Source organism: Eschrichtius robustus, chromosome 13 (genome assembly GCF_028021215.1).
Source record: "Eschrichtius robustus isolate mEscRob2 chromosome 13, mEscRob2.pri, whole genome shotgun sequence".
In the NCBI taxonomy this organism is placed as follows: domain Eukaryota; kingdom Metazoa; phylum Chordata; class Mammalia; order Artiodactyla; family Eschrichtiidae; genus Eschrichtius; species Eschrichtius robustus.
Window position 1 is genome coordinate 12762869 of NC_090836.1, and position 19323 is coordinate 12782191.

Genomic DNA, 19323 nt, shown 5'->3' on the forward strand with positions numbered 1-19323 from the left:
CACTATTCATTGAGTGCCTAACAAATGAGAAGCACTGTATTGCTGGCCACAGGAGAATACAAAGATCTCATTCTCATAAGGGAGACAAACATGTACCTAGATAAAACTCCAGTAAATTCAGTGAGTGCTGCCATGGAAGTGTGTGCAACCCAGAAGTAAAATTACTGGGAAATATAATAAGGGTTAGCCTAATACATGTAGGCTCCAAGTGCCGATACGATATTGTCAAGACTCTCTTCATCTCTTCCTTCTGCTTTTCCTACGCATTGATCTTATTTTCAGGCAAGCTTTCTCTTCATGGCAACAAGATGACTAACAATAGCTCCATCTTTTCAGCAAACATAGTAGAAAAAGAATACCTTTTTCAGTGTGTTTCAGTCAAAGTCCCAGGATGAGTTTGGATAGCCCTGGTTTAGGGCAGTTCCTCATCCCTAAAACCAATCACTGTGTCCAGGGGAATATGAGACTCTATTAGCCAGCCTGGTTCACATCTCCCTGCGGTCAAGGGTAGAGTTAGCTGTATCATAAACGCCATGTGGACCTAGAGAAAAGTCGCTGGAAAGATACACTGAGAGAGTGTTACTGTCATTCTGTGACAGGATGGGGTCCCCCTCCCGGAACACACCATCACAGGTCAGTGAGGAGGATGAGTGCAGAGGATGGGGATACAGTAAGTCCCCTATATACGAAGCTTCAAGGTGCAAATTTTCAAAGACGTGAACGTGTGTTCGCATGTCCAATCACGTAAGTTCACATGTCTGGCATACATTGCCACGTGTGTGCATCCCCTACAAGTGGTTGTGTTTTTGTGTACTTTACTGTACCGTACTACTGTATCTTTATTTCAAGCCCAGGATGTCCGGAAGCAAGCGTAAAAGCAGCGGTATGTAGCCGATTGTGTTAGTTGAGTAGGTAGGCTAACTTTGTTGGACTTACGAGCAAATTGGACTTATGAACATTCTCTCAGAACGGAACTCATTTGTATGTAGGGGGCTTACTGTTTTGCAATAAGTTGCCAGCGACAGGAACTTCAGGTTAACCTCAGTCTGACACCAGAGTGGAGCTTCGTGAGATAGTTCTTGGGAAAATAGGCACGTAACCCCTCAATTATAGGTGAATAAAGAGAGTGGTACCTACTTTTTGCCTAGAGACACCTGAAGGCAGGAGGCTATGGACTTGCTATGATGACAGGGCAGTGTGAGAGGGGACAAACTTCACCCCGACCATTTGTCAAGGCAAGGAGGCCCCCATGGACCATTGAGATGCCCTGGAAGATAAAGAGGACCCCAGTGAAAAAAATGCATCCTGCCAAAATGGGATGATAGTATAGAGAGGCTGAGGACATAATGAGAGTGCATCACCCCAGTCAGAATCCGCAGAGACTGGTCCAGTCGGAATTGTGCACGAAGCGTGCAGAGTATTCTAAAAATTCATCTAAGCCCCACACCAAATGGCAGCATCCAAACATGAGACAAGGTGGGGACCATCAGCTGAATGACACTAGTTGCATTTTTCTGGAAATACACCAAACACTTTCCCTTCTACTCCGAGGAGCCAGAAGCAAAAGAGAAAATGGAGAAGGGGGAGTGAAAGGGTCAGGACAAATAATGAAAAAACAAAACAAAACAAAATTCAGCTGCTTGGATCATTGCAAAGGGGCCTTGTCAGGGGGGCCCAACAGCGGCTGAAATCCAGCCAACCCACCTTTAACCCACCAAGACTGGGGGCTCCTCAAAAGGATCATTTTTAAATACTAAGGTGACTTTTGTGCTAGGTATGCCCTCAATCACACCCTTTTCCCCACTACGGGTCCCCATGCCCTGATTCAGGGCTCAGTTGGGTGAAGGAAACAAGTTTTGAACTGCAGGTGAGATTAAAGTTTTTATTTAGATTTGATTGAACATTTTCATACCTGAAAAGTAATCATGTTCTTATAGTACCTAAAAGTGACTGGAAAACTATGGAATCACCCAAATTAGAATGAACAGATGGGGAAGAGAGGAGACAGAGCAAACATGAAAGTAATGGTTGGAAAAAAAATATGAAACTATGTTTAGGTTATGCCTTTCAAGTTCAGCTCATTCATTAAACTGTTTACTTGCAGGCATTTATGGTCTCTTTTCCCCATCTCTGGATTTATAAATTTGTGTAAGTAATATATTCATCACTAGTCACTCACCAGGGGGAAAAAAGTTTTATTTCTTTGAAACACTAAAAAAAAAGGCCCAGAAAGGAAGCTAATAATTACTGATGTGTATTATGGATTGTGCAAAAATCCTCTTTATCCCCTTAATGTTCACAGAAATCCTAAGGCATGAAATTGTTTAACAGTTGAGGAATTTGAAGGTCCAATATGGTGAGAGATTTGGCCCAAGTCAAAGCAATTGTAAATAGCGGAAAGAGAATTCAAATGTAGTCCTATTTACAGTAAGTCCCCTACATACGAATGAGTTCCATTCCAAGAGCGTGTTCATAAGCCCAATTTGTTCGTAAGTCCAACAAAAGTTAGCCTAGTTACCCAACTAACACAATCGGCTATATAGTACCGTACCAGCTACACCGCTGCTGCTTTTACGCTTGCTTCCGGACATGCTGGGCTTGAAATAAAGATACTGTACTGCTGTACTCTATGCAGTACTGTACAGTAAAGTAAACAAAAGCACAACCACTTGTAGAGGATGCATGCATGTGACAATGTACACCAGACACGTGAACTAACTTAACGTGATTGGACATGTGAACACACGTTCGCATTTTTGAAAGTTTGCAACTTGAAGGTTCATATGTAGGGGACTTACTGTGGGCCTTTAATTTCTGATACGCCATCCTGCAAAAGTAACAGCAATTGTAAGACTGGCCGGCCTCGTCTACATCTCCAAGGACATTTAGCACTTGTGTGGAAGCACACATATTGGCTCTTCAAACCTCAGTCTGCCTGGAATCACCCCGTAGCCTTGACAAAGGTCAAAGTGACTAAGAGGAAAAGGGTGTGCACAGTTTGGTTTCTAATCCAAACAGCTGAAGAGCAAGGAATGTGCTTACTTACTGAACCATAAATCAATAAACTTCATAACAGTTACCCTTTCATGGGGAAGCAGTGAATTTCTTTCCTATTTGTGGAGAAAGACTCTTTTTTTAAGTAAAATTAATGTATTCAAATTCCATCCTCATTTCTGGGGAATGTATCCCTTCAGCTGTCTGTTCATTTTCCTTTTCTCTTTGATCCACTGGAACAGCTTTTTTTTTGATACTATTTAAAAAATAACTCTGCAACATCCTCTTTTATTCTCCTCCTGACAGTTATGTGATGTTTTCTAGGAGACAGGAGTTACATTTCTTCAGAGAAAGTTTTCATCCTCTGTTCCAAGATTTCTGTCTAAGTTTCTCTAGTAATTGGGCACTAGAATCTTTTTTTCGATTTCTGAAGTATGAAATAATATCTTCTGCATTCTCTTTCAGTTAGTTTAATTCGTTTACTAACTTATGTCAATTATTTAGGCCACAGTCAGGATTACAGAATATCAGAAAAAACGGGGCTTGGAACCTTTCTAAACTATTTCTTTTAATATATGAGGAAATAGGAAAGTTGGCTGCTATGTCCCATACGATGCAGCTAATAAGTGGTATTATCTGGAGTGCTGTGCTAAGAGTGATTCTGAAGGCGTATTTGCAGACCTTGCTGAAGAGGGCGCCATGACTTATTAGATTATCTGTCATGGGTGTGGTATAGGGTGTGACAAACACTTGCTGTATCCTTTCTACACCCTGCTGTCTCCTAAAGCAGTGCTTCGTAAACTTTAATGTACATACAGGACAAAATGCAGTCTGATTCAGTAAGCCTAGGGTGGGTCTTAAGTGTCTACCTTAAATTGGAGATCCAGGGTTAGCAAACTCCAGCCAGCAAGCCAAATCCAGCCCACCGCCTCGTATTGTAAACAGTGTTTCTCTGGAATGCAGTCCACGTCCATTTGTTTACATATGATCTATGGCTGCTTTCAAGCTACAACAGCACAGTAGAGGAGGTGCGGCAGAGACCAGATGGCCTGCAAAGGCTGAAATATTTACTATCTGGCCATTTATAGAAAAAAAAAAATTGCCAATCCCAGTCTTGGAGCATGGGTTGTCAACCTTGGTTGCATGTTCCAATCACCTGGGGAACTTTTAAAAATCCAGATGCCCAAGCCACACCCCAGGCCAATTAATTCAGAATCTCAGAAGGGGTAGGACATCATTTTTTTTTTTTAATCATTTTAAAAAAGTCTCTGGGAAGTTGAGAACTACTGTTCCAGAGCAAGCATTCACAAATACTGGTGAGCACAAGAGTCACCTGACCTGACTTAAAAATGCAGAGTTCAGGGCCACATTCCAGAGAGTCTGGTCTGATAGGCCTGGCATGGGGCCCAGAGATCTACATAAATACACAAGTGCATCCCACACAGGGCCCCCAGGACCTCACTTCAGAAGTAACCAAGTATAGTCTTGTCAGTGTGGTAGAAACTTGCTTTCTTGAAAGTTCTGTACCAGCTCAGGTGTTTACAGAATTATGATTCACAGCAGTGAGTCATTATTATAAAGTACATCCAGTACCAGGGATTGGACTTTTTACCAAGAAAAACGATCCTGCACGCAGAATATGTTTCACTGGTACCCTGATCTTGCTTAACCTCTGAGCTTAACCTCTGTCATTACTACCATGTACTACAGAAGAAAAAGACAAGTTTTCCCAGAATGAGTCACAATCTCTATGATTTCGCTTAAGAGTTTGCTTTTATAAATATGGAAGAGAGATGTGGATAACAGCTACTAAATGATTCAAAATCTCTTGGAGAGATTTGGATTCCTGACTGGGTTTGGGGTTGTAAAGGTTAGTTAGCAGGATTAATAGCTCATTTTCATTCCACTGTAATATTGAACAAAATATAATAACCAGTTTCTAGGGTATCAGCGTAAGTGAAGCAAATCTTTAATCAAATTATGATAAATGTATGCTAGATCCCAGCATTTGGTCACTGCACAGTCTGCCCACTGGCAAGAACATCAAATCAGCAGTTTTTATGCCCCTTCACTCTCTACGTGTGCAGGAGTGTGTGTGGCAATGGCTTTCAGAGAAAAGTTCCTCCCATTTTGGGGGCATTACTTGGACAAACAAGGAGGTTAAAGCAGGAGGGCGATTCCCACCAAGCCTGGCTTTCTCACCTGCTGACAACGAATAGCATGGCTTCAGCTAGGTCTTCCGCGGTCTCATTGAAGAATCACCGTCTCATCGCTTATTTATCCTTTGTTTACCTTCCTGTCTACTAACGGTTTGTTAGAATCATGGTTGATTTGTGTGTTTAGAAATCTGTTTCAGTTGACGGTGCAACCAGGCAAAGAGAAGAAAAGTGGAAGAAAGCACATGTGAAGTATTGATTGTCTGCTTTTGTTTCCTGAGATTCAAAGAAAACAAAACATCTCCTGTTATTTTGAACAAAAAGCCTGCCGTACACCTTTCTGGCAGCAAAATTCACTGGGGTACGTGAATGGAAGATCCGGCCTTCCACTGGACAAACATTTTTGGAAAGAGTGAAATGTATTATTGTTGTTGTTTTTCAGAAGCAGAGATGCTGAGAATCAAAGGGTGGAGGTGGAAGGAAACAGGCGTCTCCACTCCGCATCGTGGCAAAGAAGAACGGTTCTAGAACAGGCACTTGGCGGCTGCTTGCTGTTCCCCACTGCAGCTGCACAATTGAGAAAATCAACAGATGTCATGCCTCTTTTGGCCACAAGATGGGAGGATTTCAGCACATTCCCGCAGATGAACAGCATGCTCTGAGCCCCGCCAGGGTGAATAGACGGTCATAATTTCGGCTTGACTCTCTCCTCTCAAGAGATTTCACACTCTCATAAATGAAATACAAATATGGTTCAAGGACTTACGTTTTATAGTTTTAAAATGTCGAGGGTCAGCCCTTCACATAATGTAGTTGGCAACCGCAAACGGAAAGCTATGGGAAAGGCTCTGGTTTTATTTATTCACTGGTCTCTCAACTCTCTCATTGGATGAAGTCTGGGGAACCACCTGGATGCCATTCTCTTCTACCAAGGCTTTCTCAGAAGGCGCAAGTAGTAACGCTGCCATTGTGGACACAGCTTTTGCAGCTCCCGCAGAAGAGCATGGGGAGAAAGGAGGGGAGGCAAACTTTCATGGTAGAAGTAAAGGGAAATGTGGGCGAGGGGATTGTGTTTGCACTTGGAGGGAATGAAGGGCAGACATGGAAGTGGGTTTTTCTGGGCAGAAAACCATGAACACATACAGCTATACGACATCGATTCATCCGCGTGTCCAACCAATCTTTATTCAAAACTATTGATTTCCTAGGCAGTGTGATGGTCCCTAGGAATGGAAAGATGGACAAAACAGGGTACTACCCTCAAAGAGCTCCATCTATATCTAGAGAGGACTGAGAAAAAGAAAATCTGCAAATGACAACTTGACTAAAACACAAAGAGAACCAACTACAGAGCAGTTGGGAAAGAAACTGGCCAAGCTGCAAGCAGATGAAGAATAAAGAGGGCAGCAGGTAGGGATTAACAGGAAGGGAGAGGAGACTGTGAGAGAAAATGCAGGATTAGAAAACAAAGTCACCCTAGGGAGTTGAGGGTTTAACATTTGCAAGCCAATTGGGACCCAATGTGGGACTGAAATAAAAAGCAAAAACAAAACAACATAACCACAACCCCAAAACACTTAGGTTTTGATAGTGACCCCAGGACTGGCTAGCCATATGAACTCAGCTGTCAGGCAAATCTTTCTGAGCCCAAAGTCCTCCTCTGTAAAATGGAGTCTGCAATGACTAACTCAGGAGGTTAGTAAGAATATTAAAGGGGAAAACATGAGTGAGTGTGGCTGGCACATAATTGGTGATTACGGAACATCTGTTGCTTTACTTCTCTGTCAAACCTTTTACAAAGTTAGCAGAAAATACAAGAAGGGCAAGGAACCCTCAGGCTGGGCACCCAGACCAGACACGCGTTCACCCCAGACCCTCCAGCTCCTCAGCACTTGGAACTGCAGGAAGAATAACAGTGACGTCCTGGGCTCCGGATCCTGAGAAAGACAGAAGCATTTCACCAAGGAGGCGTGGGAAGGAGCCGCTTTGCCCGTGTTACCAACATAAGCATGAAGACACACTCCTTGTGACAGATAGATACAAAGAGAGGCAGAGAGAGTGAGAGAAATTAGACTGTGAATCTTCCTTACTTTACCATCTCATGTCCCTTTCCCAGCAGTCACCACATGATACTTTGAGATGTATTTGTCCCACTTTTGGGTTGTGTGTGTGTGTGTCCCCATTTGCACATCTCCCCATAGATCTGTACATATAACCCAAATGCTGCTCGCCTCCAGCTAAAAACCCTGTCTCTTCCCCTTTCCAACCTGGAAACTGAATGTAGCCTTTTTCTATGGTCTACGTAAAGGAAATTCACTCTCTGAAGTACCGGGGGGCTGTGTCGAATTTACTGATGGGTTCCTCTCCTATTTAAATTGTCTTTAAATGTTCTTCCATCACGCCCACTACCACCAATTGGGGATTATCTTCGCTTTGACCTTCCTCCACACTGCACTGGGCCTGAACCTACCCAATCTTCCGCCTCTATCTTACTTCACCTCTCCTCCCTTCCCCATGAACTTTGACCCTGGGGCTCAGGCACTTTCTCAATGTACAGGGGTCTTCTCTTTCAACAAAGGTGGTCTCTTCCCACAAAATGATTCCTGTACCAGTAATTATAAAGATTAATACTTTGGTTCGTATTATAATGTCTACACAAATATGATCACATACCTAATTACATATATTTATGTATACATTTGTTTTTTAACATAAAATGGGATCATAGAGTCATATTACACACACTGTTTTGTGATTTTTCAGTTGCTCCTCAATTTTATATCTTGTTTATCTTTCCAAGTCATTGGAAATAAATCAAACTCATTCTTTTCCATTGCTGCATACAATTAATACTTCAGTGAGAGACAAGGTAGATTTCTTTGTGCTCTACTTTGGTTAATGGAAAGGTACAACGTAATAATTCAGAGTTATGATGAGAATTCATCAGCTAAGATATTAGAGACGTTCAGTTGCTTAGAATTGAAGAACTGTATAAATAATATAAATTATATTAGCTATATAAATAATGCTAATAATGAAAATTGCTAATACTTCATCAACATTTTGCTATGTACCAGGAACTATTTCTAGCCATTTGTATGCGTCATAGAAATAACCTACTATGGTTATTCCACAGGAGTAACCTGCTACGAAGTAGGTTATTCCCATTTTACAGATGATCATTCTGAGGCACAGGAAAGTAGATACATTGCTCAAGGTAACACAGACTATAGGTGACATTGCCCAACTACAATGAGTCTGGCTCTAAAGTCTGTGTTGTTAATCCCTGAGCCATATATCATTATGTCCAACAGGAAATATGCTGTGCAGGCTTGGTTGCCAGGGACCCAAATTGGTAGTCATTGACCAAATTTACTAAACATTCTCACTTCCAGGTGAGCTCCAGCTGACCATGTTGGAGCCCTCCGTCCTGCTCCAAACTAGGCAGCCAGGCCCAAAGAAGACAGGTAGCATCCAGGAAGAACAAAGGGGGCAAGGTCTGCTGAACAAGGTATGGCTGGAGGGTAAAGTGGGGCAAACAAAACCAAAAAGAACTAAGAGGAGTTGAATGCAAGAATGCAGAGGAACACTGCCACACACCTGGCCCCCCTGAGACAGCCTCTGGGGCGAGCATGGCCAATCTCAGCAACTCCCAGCTCCAATAGCTGCAAGAAGGCGAGCTGCCAGAGAGGCACTTATGACAGCCAGTGCTGGGAGCACTTAATCAGACGCGTCCGGTTTGTGTCTACGAGATATTAGGTGGAAATATGCGGTCAACTGCAATGAATTGCCGTGCCCCGAAGCGGGCCAGCCATTGCCGGAAGCCAGACCTCCTGCAGGTTGAAACCTAATCTCTCTTTCCTCTGAGTGCCTGCCACACAGCTAATTGATTCTGCACATTTAACCCCTTTATAACAGACTCTCTAACGAAGAGGAAATATTTCTTCCTTGTGATGATTGAACAGAAATTCAGAGTATCACCTAGCAGGACCACATCCATGTAACACTAGGGCCAGGGACCCAGCAGACAAGGGCAGTGCCCTGCTGATTGCATGTCACAACGCTGCTGTTTACCCATATTGTTCTGGGTATTTTTTTTTCTCCCTATAAGAATGCATGACAGATGCTCTTGGTGTCCCTTCCAGATTCCCCTTACCAGGCCAGAGTGCCTATCTTCCAGGTACTGTGACTTGCTTTCCTCTCCAGAAGATTGCCACCTCACCAAGAGATACCTGGGAAATTTTGCTGTTTCCCCCAAGTGGTCTATGGCCCATGACAGACTAAAGCGGGGTTATAACGGCTGGGTCTCCTTGCCTCTGGGCATGTCAAGACTTCTGTTGCATTTACACACCCAAATTCCCTGTGGGATCTGTCTGAGGCTAAGATTCTCCTAACATTACAATTTTACCTAGCTTCTTCTCCTTCCCGTCCTCCCCTTCAGGTTTTTCCTGAAAGCATCCCCTTAATAAATCACCTGTACAAAAATCCTTGCTTCAGGCTCCACTTCTCAGGAACCTGGCCTAAAACAGCATATAAGACCTTTGTCAACAAAACCCATAAGTTATGCATATGGCACTAAGAGCAACACAATGCAGTGTTCCTCGAACCCTCAGCTATTCACCTACCACCTGCACTATTTGACCATATATGCATATTACTGATGCAACTATTTACCTAACACTTGTTTTTAAGAAGTTTTCAAACTAACTCCTTTTTAAGACTAATATTTCTTTTTTTTTCTATCTTCATTAATTAAATTTTCAACATCTTTATTGGAGTATAATTGCTTTACATTGTTGTGTTAGTTGCTGCTGTATAAAAAAGTGAATCAGCTATACACGTATACATATATTCCCATATCTCCTCCCTCTTGCGTCTCCCTCCCACCCTCCCTATCGTACTCTTCTAGGTGGTCACAAAGCACCAAACTGATCTCCCTGTGATACACGGCTGCTTCCCACTAGCTGCCTATTTTACATTTGGTAGTGTATATATGTCATTGCCACACTCTCATTTCATCTCAGCTTACCCGTCCCCCTCCCTGTGTCCTCAAGTCCATTCTCTACATCTGTGTCTTTATTCCTGTCCTGCCCCTAGGTTCTTCAGAACTATTTTTTTTTTTAGATTCCATATATATGTGTTAGCATATGGTATTTGTTTTTCTCTTTCTGACTTACTTCATTCTGTATGACACACTCTAAGTCCATCCACCTCACTACAAATAACTCAATTTCGTTTCTTTATATGGTTGAGTAATGTTCCATTGTATATATGTGCCACATCTTCTTTATCCATTCATCTGTCAATGGACACTTAGGTTGCTTCCATGTACTGGCTATTGTAAATAGAGCTGCAATGAACATTGTGGTACATGACTCATTTGGAATTATGGTTTTCTCAGGGTATATGCCCAGGAGTGGGATTGCTGGGTCATAGGGTAGTTCTATTTTTAGTTTTTTAAGGAACCTCCATACTGTTCTCCATAGTGACTGTATCAATTTACATTCCCACCAACAGTACAAGATTTGTTTGTAGATTTTTTTGATGATGGCCATTCTGACCGGTGTGAGGTGATACCTCACTGTTGTTTTCATTTGCATTTCTCTAATGATTAGTGATGTTGAGCATCCTTTCATGTGTTTGTTGGCAATCTGTATATCTTCTTTGGAGAAATGTCTATTTAGGTCTTCTGCCCATTTTTTGGATTGGGTTGTTTTATTGATTCCTTCTAGAGAACTTTTAATTTAATTTATTGTGTTCTTCATCATTGTTTGTTTGCTCTTTAGTTCTTCTAGGTCCTTGTTAAACATTTCTTGTATTTTCTCCATTCTATTTCCAAGATTTTGGATCATCTTTACTATCATTACTCTGAACTCTTTGTCAGGTAGACTACCTATTTCCTCTTCATTTGTTTGGTCTGGTGGGTTTTTGCCTTGCTCCTTCATCTGCTGTGTTGTTCTCTATCTTCCCATTTTGCTTAACTTACTGTGTTTGGGGTCTCCTTTTCACAGGCTGCAGGTTCGTACTTCCCATTGTTTTAGGTGTCTGCCTCCAGTGGGTAAGGTTGGTTCAGTGGGTTGTGTAAGCTTCCTGGTGGAGGGTACTGGTGCCTGTGTTCTGGTGGATGAGGCTGGATCTTGTCTTTCTGGGGGGCAGGACCGCATCCGGTGGTGTGTTTTGGGGTGTGTGTGAACTTAGTATGATTTTAGTCAGCCTCTCTGCTAATGGGTGGGTTTGTGTTCCTGTCTTGCTAGTTGTTTGGCATGGTGTGTCCAGCACTGTAGCTTGCTGGTCACTGAGTGGAGCTGGATCTTAGCGTTGAGACGGAGATCTCTGGGAGAGCTCTTGCCGATTGATATTATGTGGGGCCGGGAGGTCTCTGGTGGTCCAATGTCCTGAACTTGGCTCTCCCACCTCAGAGGCTCAGGCCTGACACCCGGCTGGAGCACCAAGACCCTGTCAGCCACACGGCTGCTATTTTGATATTTAGATTGGCATCCAGAAGCAAATTTTCAGCTTTTAGATCACGATGAACAGTATTCCAACAGTGACAAAAATAGACAGCTGTGACAATCTGTTTGAACTTCCGACAGGCCTCCTTTTCTGCCATTCTGCCATCAAAACTAATATTTCTGAAACCATAAGTTTGAAGTGCTAATTAAAATTTTAATACATACCGAAATACATATATTCATCTAAATATAAGTTCATCAACCACCATCCTATGCATATGGACCACATCTTTACAAACATGATAAAATTAAAAGTACGTTTCTATCTCACTTGAAAAATCTGTTTTTACCAGTTTATCATACTACTGCAGAGTTGTGCTCATGTTAGACATGGAATAATTAACTGTTGATTTTTTAAAATTCAATACATACTTTTAAATTTTATCTTAATTCCTGATCTTGCTAATAGTTCTAAGAGAGAAGATGATGTCATAGAATAAAAAGAGGAAACAAGTAGCCATTTTTAAAAAGCAGAAATAATTCAAAAATCCTTTGGTATCTGTATCTTATCTTCAATGTTTACATTTTTCTGGGGTCATTTGACAACGTGTTTCTGTTACATAGAAACATCTCATTTAATGATTAAATTGAGCTTTACTTAACAAAGAGAAGAGAGCTTCTTGAAACTTGAAACGCTTACTGCTAGGATGATTATCTGAAATCATGAAGCTCAGATGCTTTTCTCGGAGGAAGAAGGGGCATCAGTGTCCATCTGCTCAAGTTACTGGGCAACATAGCACGGACTCTCGACATCATGCATCTCATCCTCTGAGCTGGGGCAATGCAGTTAGAACGGGTGCTCAGAGTCACAAGTCTCACAGATGGAAACTGATGTCAAGGATATAATCTTCAAAGAGAGACTTGTGGTATGGACTTTAGCACAGGTGTGGGTAACCAAAGGCAAACAGATAACGTGGAACCTGGGATGGTGGCTCTACCTCCTGACTTTTCCCATCTTGACTCTATTGCCTTTGGAATTTTTAATGGCTCTTTTGATAAACAGAGTATGTCAATGTGAAGGTGGTGAACCAGTTGTCAACAAAATACTTTAGGTCAGGACTTTGTACCTCATCTCCAGCATAATGGTCTTTCTCAACCATTCAACCTTCACACATTCCTCCTGGAACAATAGTAGCACTGAGGGGCTAGAAGCCTGAGGTCCACTCTATCTTGAAGAGCAAGCTTTGTACACTTGCAAAAATTGCTAGAATGATGCATGTTGAACCTGATGGGATAAGTTTAAAATTAGAGACTGAAAAAGCAACCCCTATGGCTCACCTTGGGGAATGAATAAAGGATGGGTAAAATAGTTCCTACCAAATTCCTTAAAATTTTTTTCCAAAATAAAAACTTATTTTTAAAAAAATACACTACTTGATGTTTTTATCCATCAGTGAATGCCTCATTGAATGACTAAGTCTGCTGACAGCTGAACTTGAGATCCATTAATATATCAATTCATCTCTTTGTGTGTTTTCCTGTGTGAGAAAGTACATAATCTAGGTCTCATCCTGATACTTAAACTTGAAGTAGCAAGGAGGTTTTTTTTATAAGGGATTTGTTTTTATTTTCCAGTAGTTACATAAGTTTACATTTTTCAGTATGATCCTCATATATTCATTCATTCCTAGAAGTGTCCTCAGTATTAAGGTTTCAGTCCTGGGTAGATATATTTTTCTTGCAGGCTCTTAATGGTTGCAGTAGTTGCTCACATGACCTGTCTTTGCTTCTCACTCAATAGTTATAACCTTGGGAATCTAATTCCCTCCTTTCTTGTAGCCCTCTGATTTATCTGAGTAAGCACCATAACACAAAGCCAAACCAGTCTTCTCTGAGTTGTGAGATATGGATCAAAATATAAGAATTTTGAATTACATATTTTAAATTTAAAAAATAGGAAATTAAGCATTTACTAACTTGTCATATGTGGATAGATACAGGTGCTTAAATTTACTCTGTATATAAGACAGGCTTGTGTCACATGTGGTGACTGAGGTAAGCTGGGGGAAGGGCAGATTCTAAGTACAAAGAAGGTCACAGTGATGACTTCTTGCCTGAGACTTCATGCAAGAAACTTGGCCTAAACATAATAATTCATAGGTCAACAACAAAAATTGGCAGACACTTCTATTCCTAGTTTGAGCTCTTTATCAATCACCTCAAGAGGAAGAAACAATGAGGATGTAATCAGATAAGACAAGAAGGAAGCCAAAATAATTCATAATTATTGAGGCTATTTGATTCTCACATTAGGTGTATTTTCTGTCTTGAAATGTAAGCTAATGATTATGTGGAGCCATCACAGTTCGTAAGACATTTAGAATCTAAGCATCCAGAAAATGCAGACAAACCCTTACAATTTTTTCCACTGATGTTTCAAGCCACATAAAACCCAATTTGCTGGCCTTTTCAGTGAACACAAGTGACTTGCAGTGATATGTTATCCATAAAATATGTTTCCTAAAATAAAAAAATTTACTCTGTTCCTTCAAGGTAAAGATTTTAACAAGTGAGAACCTACCTGCTTTTAAAAAGAGCTCTTTGTCATGCAAAGTACATTTTGAGAAAGGCAATCTGCTAGTGTTTGCATCACTGTGTGATTTTGTTTCTAAAAATGATATGTGTGTCATCTATGAAAACTCTTGTATCTGCACACTTAAAAATATGACCACAGATTTACTTAAGCTGTTTCAAAAATTTTCCATATAAAAAGTTTTGATGCATTTTAAATCGTTTTCTTAAAATACAAAAACACAACATAGTTCCACTTATTTTCAAGAAGAATGAGTGCATCTGGGAAACACAACAGCTACGTTCCAAGAAAAATGTATGTATAATTGATGGATGGAATACAAAAATCAATACCATGATATAATAAGCATGGACAACTACATACTTCATTCGTTTGCATCTCTATATATTTGAAGGCATCTTTTTCAGATGTGATAGCCATTCAAATCAATTTTCAAAATAAAATGAATTTAAGAACTTCCATTTCTGCCAAAGACTGAGTAGTAGTAACCAGATTTACCCTCTAGCCTGAAATTGTTTTTTTAAATAGACACAATAAATAGCATTATCATTTTCATAACATGATATGCCTGGAATTCAGGCATAAAGAACAGTGTTTCATGACAAATGGTAAACAAATAAAATACACCTATAATTGTGCCAACTTGCTGTTTTAAGAGAGTGTCTTACAGGAGCTAAAGGAGGGGAAACCTAGGTGGGGCCAAGTTGAAGAAACAATCTGAGCGTCTGGGAAGACAAAATTGGCTAGAGTTTACAGGACAGAGTACCAGAGAAGAGAGCACTGCAATGTGAGATTACCCTCGAGATCTGCAAAAGATCTATTCTCAAGTGATCAGCAGAACACTTATCAGGGCATGCGTGTGAGGAAACTACCCATTTCCAGCAAAGAACCACTTGAAAGGATTAGAAGGAACAATAGTCAATGCTCACATAGGGTTGGAGATAGTTCTAGTTCCCACTAGCCAGATTGAAAAACCTCGTAATGAATAGTGCACTGGGTAGAGTACTCAAAAATCATGAGGTATTGCCTCATGATCGGGATTAATTTGCCTGCTCAGGTCCCACCTAACAAATCAAAACAGTCTCAACAAAATAACCTATTTCCAAATAACTTAATTACTTCCCAGACCTGATTCAAGAATATTTAAGTAGAAATCCAACATTTACAGTGCCCAACAATGTAAAATTCATAATTTGTGATATCCAATAAAAAGATCACAGTCACACAAAGAAACAGGATAAAACTCACGATAAGGAGAAAAACCAGTTAATTGAAACTGACCCAGAACTCTAAGAGATGTTAGAGTTATAGCAGACAAAAACACCAAAGCATTCATTATAACTGTGTTCCATGTGTTGAAAAAGTTAAGTCGATACACAGAAGATATAAAAAAGACCCAACTCAAATCTTTGTAGGTGAAAAACATAATGTGTGTAATGAAAAATAAACTAGATGGGATAAACCATAGATTAGACATTGCAGAAAGATTAGTGAATTTAAAGACATAGAAATAGAAACTACCCAAAGTGAAACACAGAAAATGAAAAGAACATCATTGAGCTTTGGGACAACTTCAAGCATGTAAGTGGAGCCCCCAAAAGAGATTGGATGGTGGAGCAGGAATAAATTTTGGATGACATATGGGCAAAATGTTTCTAAATTTGAGGGGGGCGAAATATAAATCTAATAATCTCAACAAATGCCGAGTATGTGAAATATGAAGAAGATCACACCAAAGCATATCATAATCAAATTGCTCAAAACCAGTGATAAAAAAGAAAATCCTAAAAGCAATCAGATAAAGTAAGAATTGTTAGATACAGAAGGACAAGGAAAGGAAAGCATATTTCTTATTAGAAAAGATTAAAATGAGAAGAGAGTGGAGAAAAATCTTTAAAATATGGAAAAAAAACTACTGCTAGCCTAGAATTTTATACTCAGCTAAAATATATCTCAAAAGTGAAAGCAAAATAAAGACTTTTCAGACATAAAAATTAAAATAACTTATCTCCAGCTATCTAAACTTTAATAAATATTAAAGTTAAGTTCTTTGGGAAGAAGGAAAATTATATAAGATGGAAATGCAGGTCTACACAAAGATATGAAAATCATTGGAAATGTGCCAGTATAGGTAAATACTTAAGATTATTTTTTATTATTTAAATATTCTTAAAGAATGGTAGGCTGTTTAAACAAATAATAATTATGTATTATTAGATTTATAATATATGCATAAATGAAATGAATTACAATAATAGCACAAAAGATGGGAGAAGAAAAATGAAAGTATACTACTTAGAGGACTTGATAAGATAGAGATGTGTACTAAAACCCCTAAAATAATGACTAAAGTAATACAAAAAGAATGGTAGTTAATAAGTCAAAGGTAGATAAACTAGAATTATAAAAAATATACAACTTGTCCAAAGGAAGATAGAAAAAGTAGAAAAAGGAAACAAGGAACAGGTAGGAAAAAGAGAAAACAAGATTGTGCATTTAAATCAACTGCATCAATAGTCATATTAAATGGATATTATCTAAATACCCAATGAGAATCCAGAAATTGACAGGTTGGATAAAGTAAAACCTATCTATATGTTTTTCTCTGAGAAAAACCACTTTAAAAATAAAGACACAAGTAGATTAAAAGGAAAAGGATGAAATAGTTTATACTATCACTAATCCAGACAAACTAGAGCAGCTATGTCAGTACCAAACGAAGAAGATTTTTAGAGCAAAGAATATTACCATGCATAAAGAGAATCATTTCATAATTATAAAGAACTAACTTCATCTAGAAATAATAATACTAAACTTTTATGTCCCTAATAGCAGAGTTTTTATATACATAAAGCAAAAATTGATGAAACTGTAATGAGAAATAGAAAAAGCCATAATTATTTTTGGAGACTTCAATACCCCCTTTCAATAATTGATACAACTATACAGAAAATCAGTAAGCATATAGAAGACTTGAACAACACCATCAACAAATCTGACCTACTATTTGACATCTATAGAGCACTTTACCCAATAGCAACAGAATATACATTATTTATAAGTATACACAAAATGGTTACTAAGATAGACCATGTTTTGGGTCATAAAACAAGCTTTAACAAAATTAAAAGGATTTAGGTCATACAAAGTATGTTCTCTGACCACAGTGGAATTAAATCACAAATCAATAACATAAAGAACTTTGGAAAATTCCCAAATATTTGTAAATTAAGCAGCCTATGGATCAAGGAAATCAAAGAAGAAACTATAAAGTATTTTTAACTAAACATAAATGAGAACACCGTACACCAGACTTTGTGAGTTGCACCTAAATCAGTGGTTCTCAACTAGAGGTGATTTTGCTTCCTCTCCCTCAGGGGACATTTTTGCTTGTCACAATGGTGAGGGGTGAGGGGGGATATTACTGACATCTAGAGAGTAGAAACAAGGGATTCTGCTTAACATCCTACAATGCACACAACAACTTCCCATTAAAAGAACCATCTGGCCCAAAAATGTCAATAATGCCTCTATTAAATTCTGATTTCAAGCAATAATTAGGGGAAATTTAATAGTACTAAACAACTATATTACCCAAGAAAAACATCTCAAATAAGTGAATTCAGCTTCTGTTTTAAGAAACTGGAATAAAGAAGCAAATTAAACACAAAATAAGCAGAAAAAAAGAAATAACTAAGACCTTAGCATAAATCAATTAAAAAAATACAGAAAATTAATGGAACCAAATGTTGGTTCATTGTGAAGATCAATAATATCTAGGGCTTCCCTGCTGGCGCAGTGGTTGAGAATCTGCCTGCTAATGCAGGGGACACAGGTTCGAGCCCTGGTCTGGGAAGATCCCACATGCCGCGGAGTGACTAGGCCCTTGAGCCACAATTGCTGAGCCTGCGCGTCTGGAGTCTGTGCTCCGCAGCAAGAGAGGCCACGATAGTGAGAGGCCCGCGCACCGCGATGAAGAGTGGCCCCCGCTCCCCGCAACTGGAGAAAGCCCTCGCACAGAAACGAAGACGCAAAGTAACCAAAAATAAATAAATTGAAAAAAAAAAAAATCTACAAAGCTTTAGCCAGACTGATCAGGAAAAAGAAGAAAGAAGACACAATTTGTCATATCAGAAATGAAAGAGGTGTTAAAAGTGTAATAAGTTCATTCAGTAAGAAATAGATAAACTTAATAGACATATATATAAAATAAATTAAACTTTTAATTAAAAAACTTCCAACTAAGAAAATTCTAGCCCCACATGGCTTCACTGGGGGATTCTTGCAAATATTGAAGAAGGCCATAGTATTAATTCTACACAGACTCTTCCAGAATGTTAAAGAACTGATACTACATCCCGAATTATTCTGTGAGACCAACATTACTCTGATAAAGACATTTAAAGTAAAGAAACTACACTACGCTATCCCTCATGAACACAGATGCAAAAAAGTCTTTTAAATTACTTTTAAACTTCCTACGGCTGTTTATGTATTGAAAGGTTCAGTATTATTAAGATGTCCATCCTCTTCTCAAGCTGATTTACAGATTCATCACAGTCCCTATCAAATCCCAGCAGGCTTTTCATAGAAATTTACAAGCTGAGATTCAAATTCTTACAGAAATGGAAGGGACCTAGAATAACAAATCAACTTTGAAAAAGAACAAATTTGAAGGACTAATACTATTAATACTATTAATACTAATAACACATAATATAAAGCTCAGTAATTAAGACAGTGTGGTATTGGCATCAAGATAGACAAAAAAAAAAAAAAAAGATAGACAAATAGATCTTGGGGATCCAAAGAAATTTCAGAAATGGACCCCTGCATTCATGGACAACTTATTTTCCACAAAAGTGCAAAGGTAATTCATTGGGAAAAGATAGTCTTTTTTAAAAAAGGTGATATAAAAAATGAATATTTGTATACTTTAAAAATCTTTAATCCACTTCTCACATCGTATACAAAAGTTAATTCAAAATGGATCACAGACCTAAATGTAAAGTCTAAAACAATAAAACTTCTGCAAGAAATCCTGGAAGAAAATCTCTTTGACATACAGTAAGGCAAAGATTCTTAGATATAACACCAGAAACATCATCCAAAAGAAAAAAAAGCATGA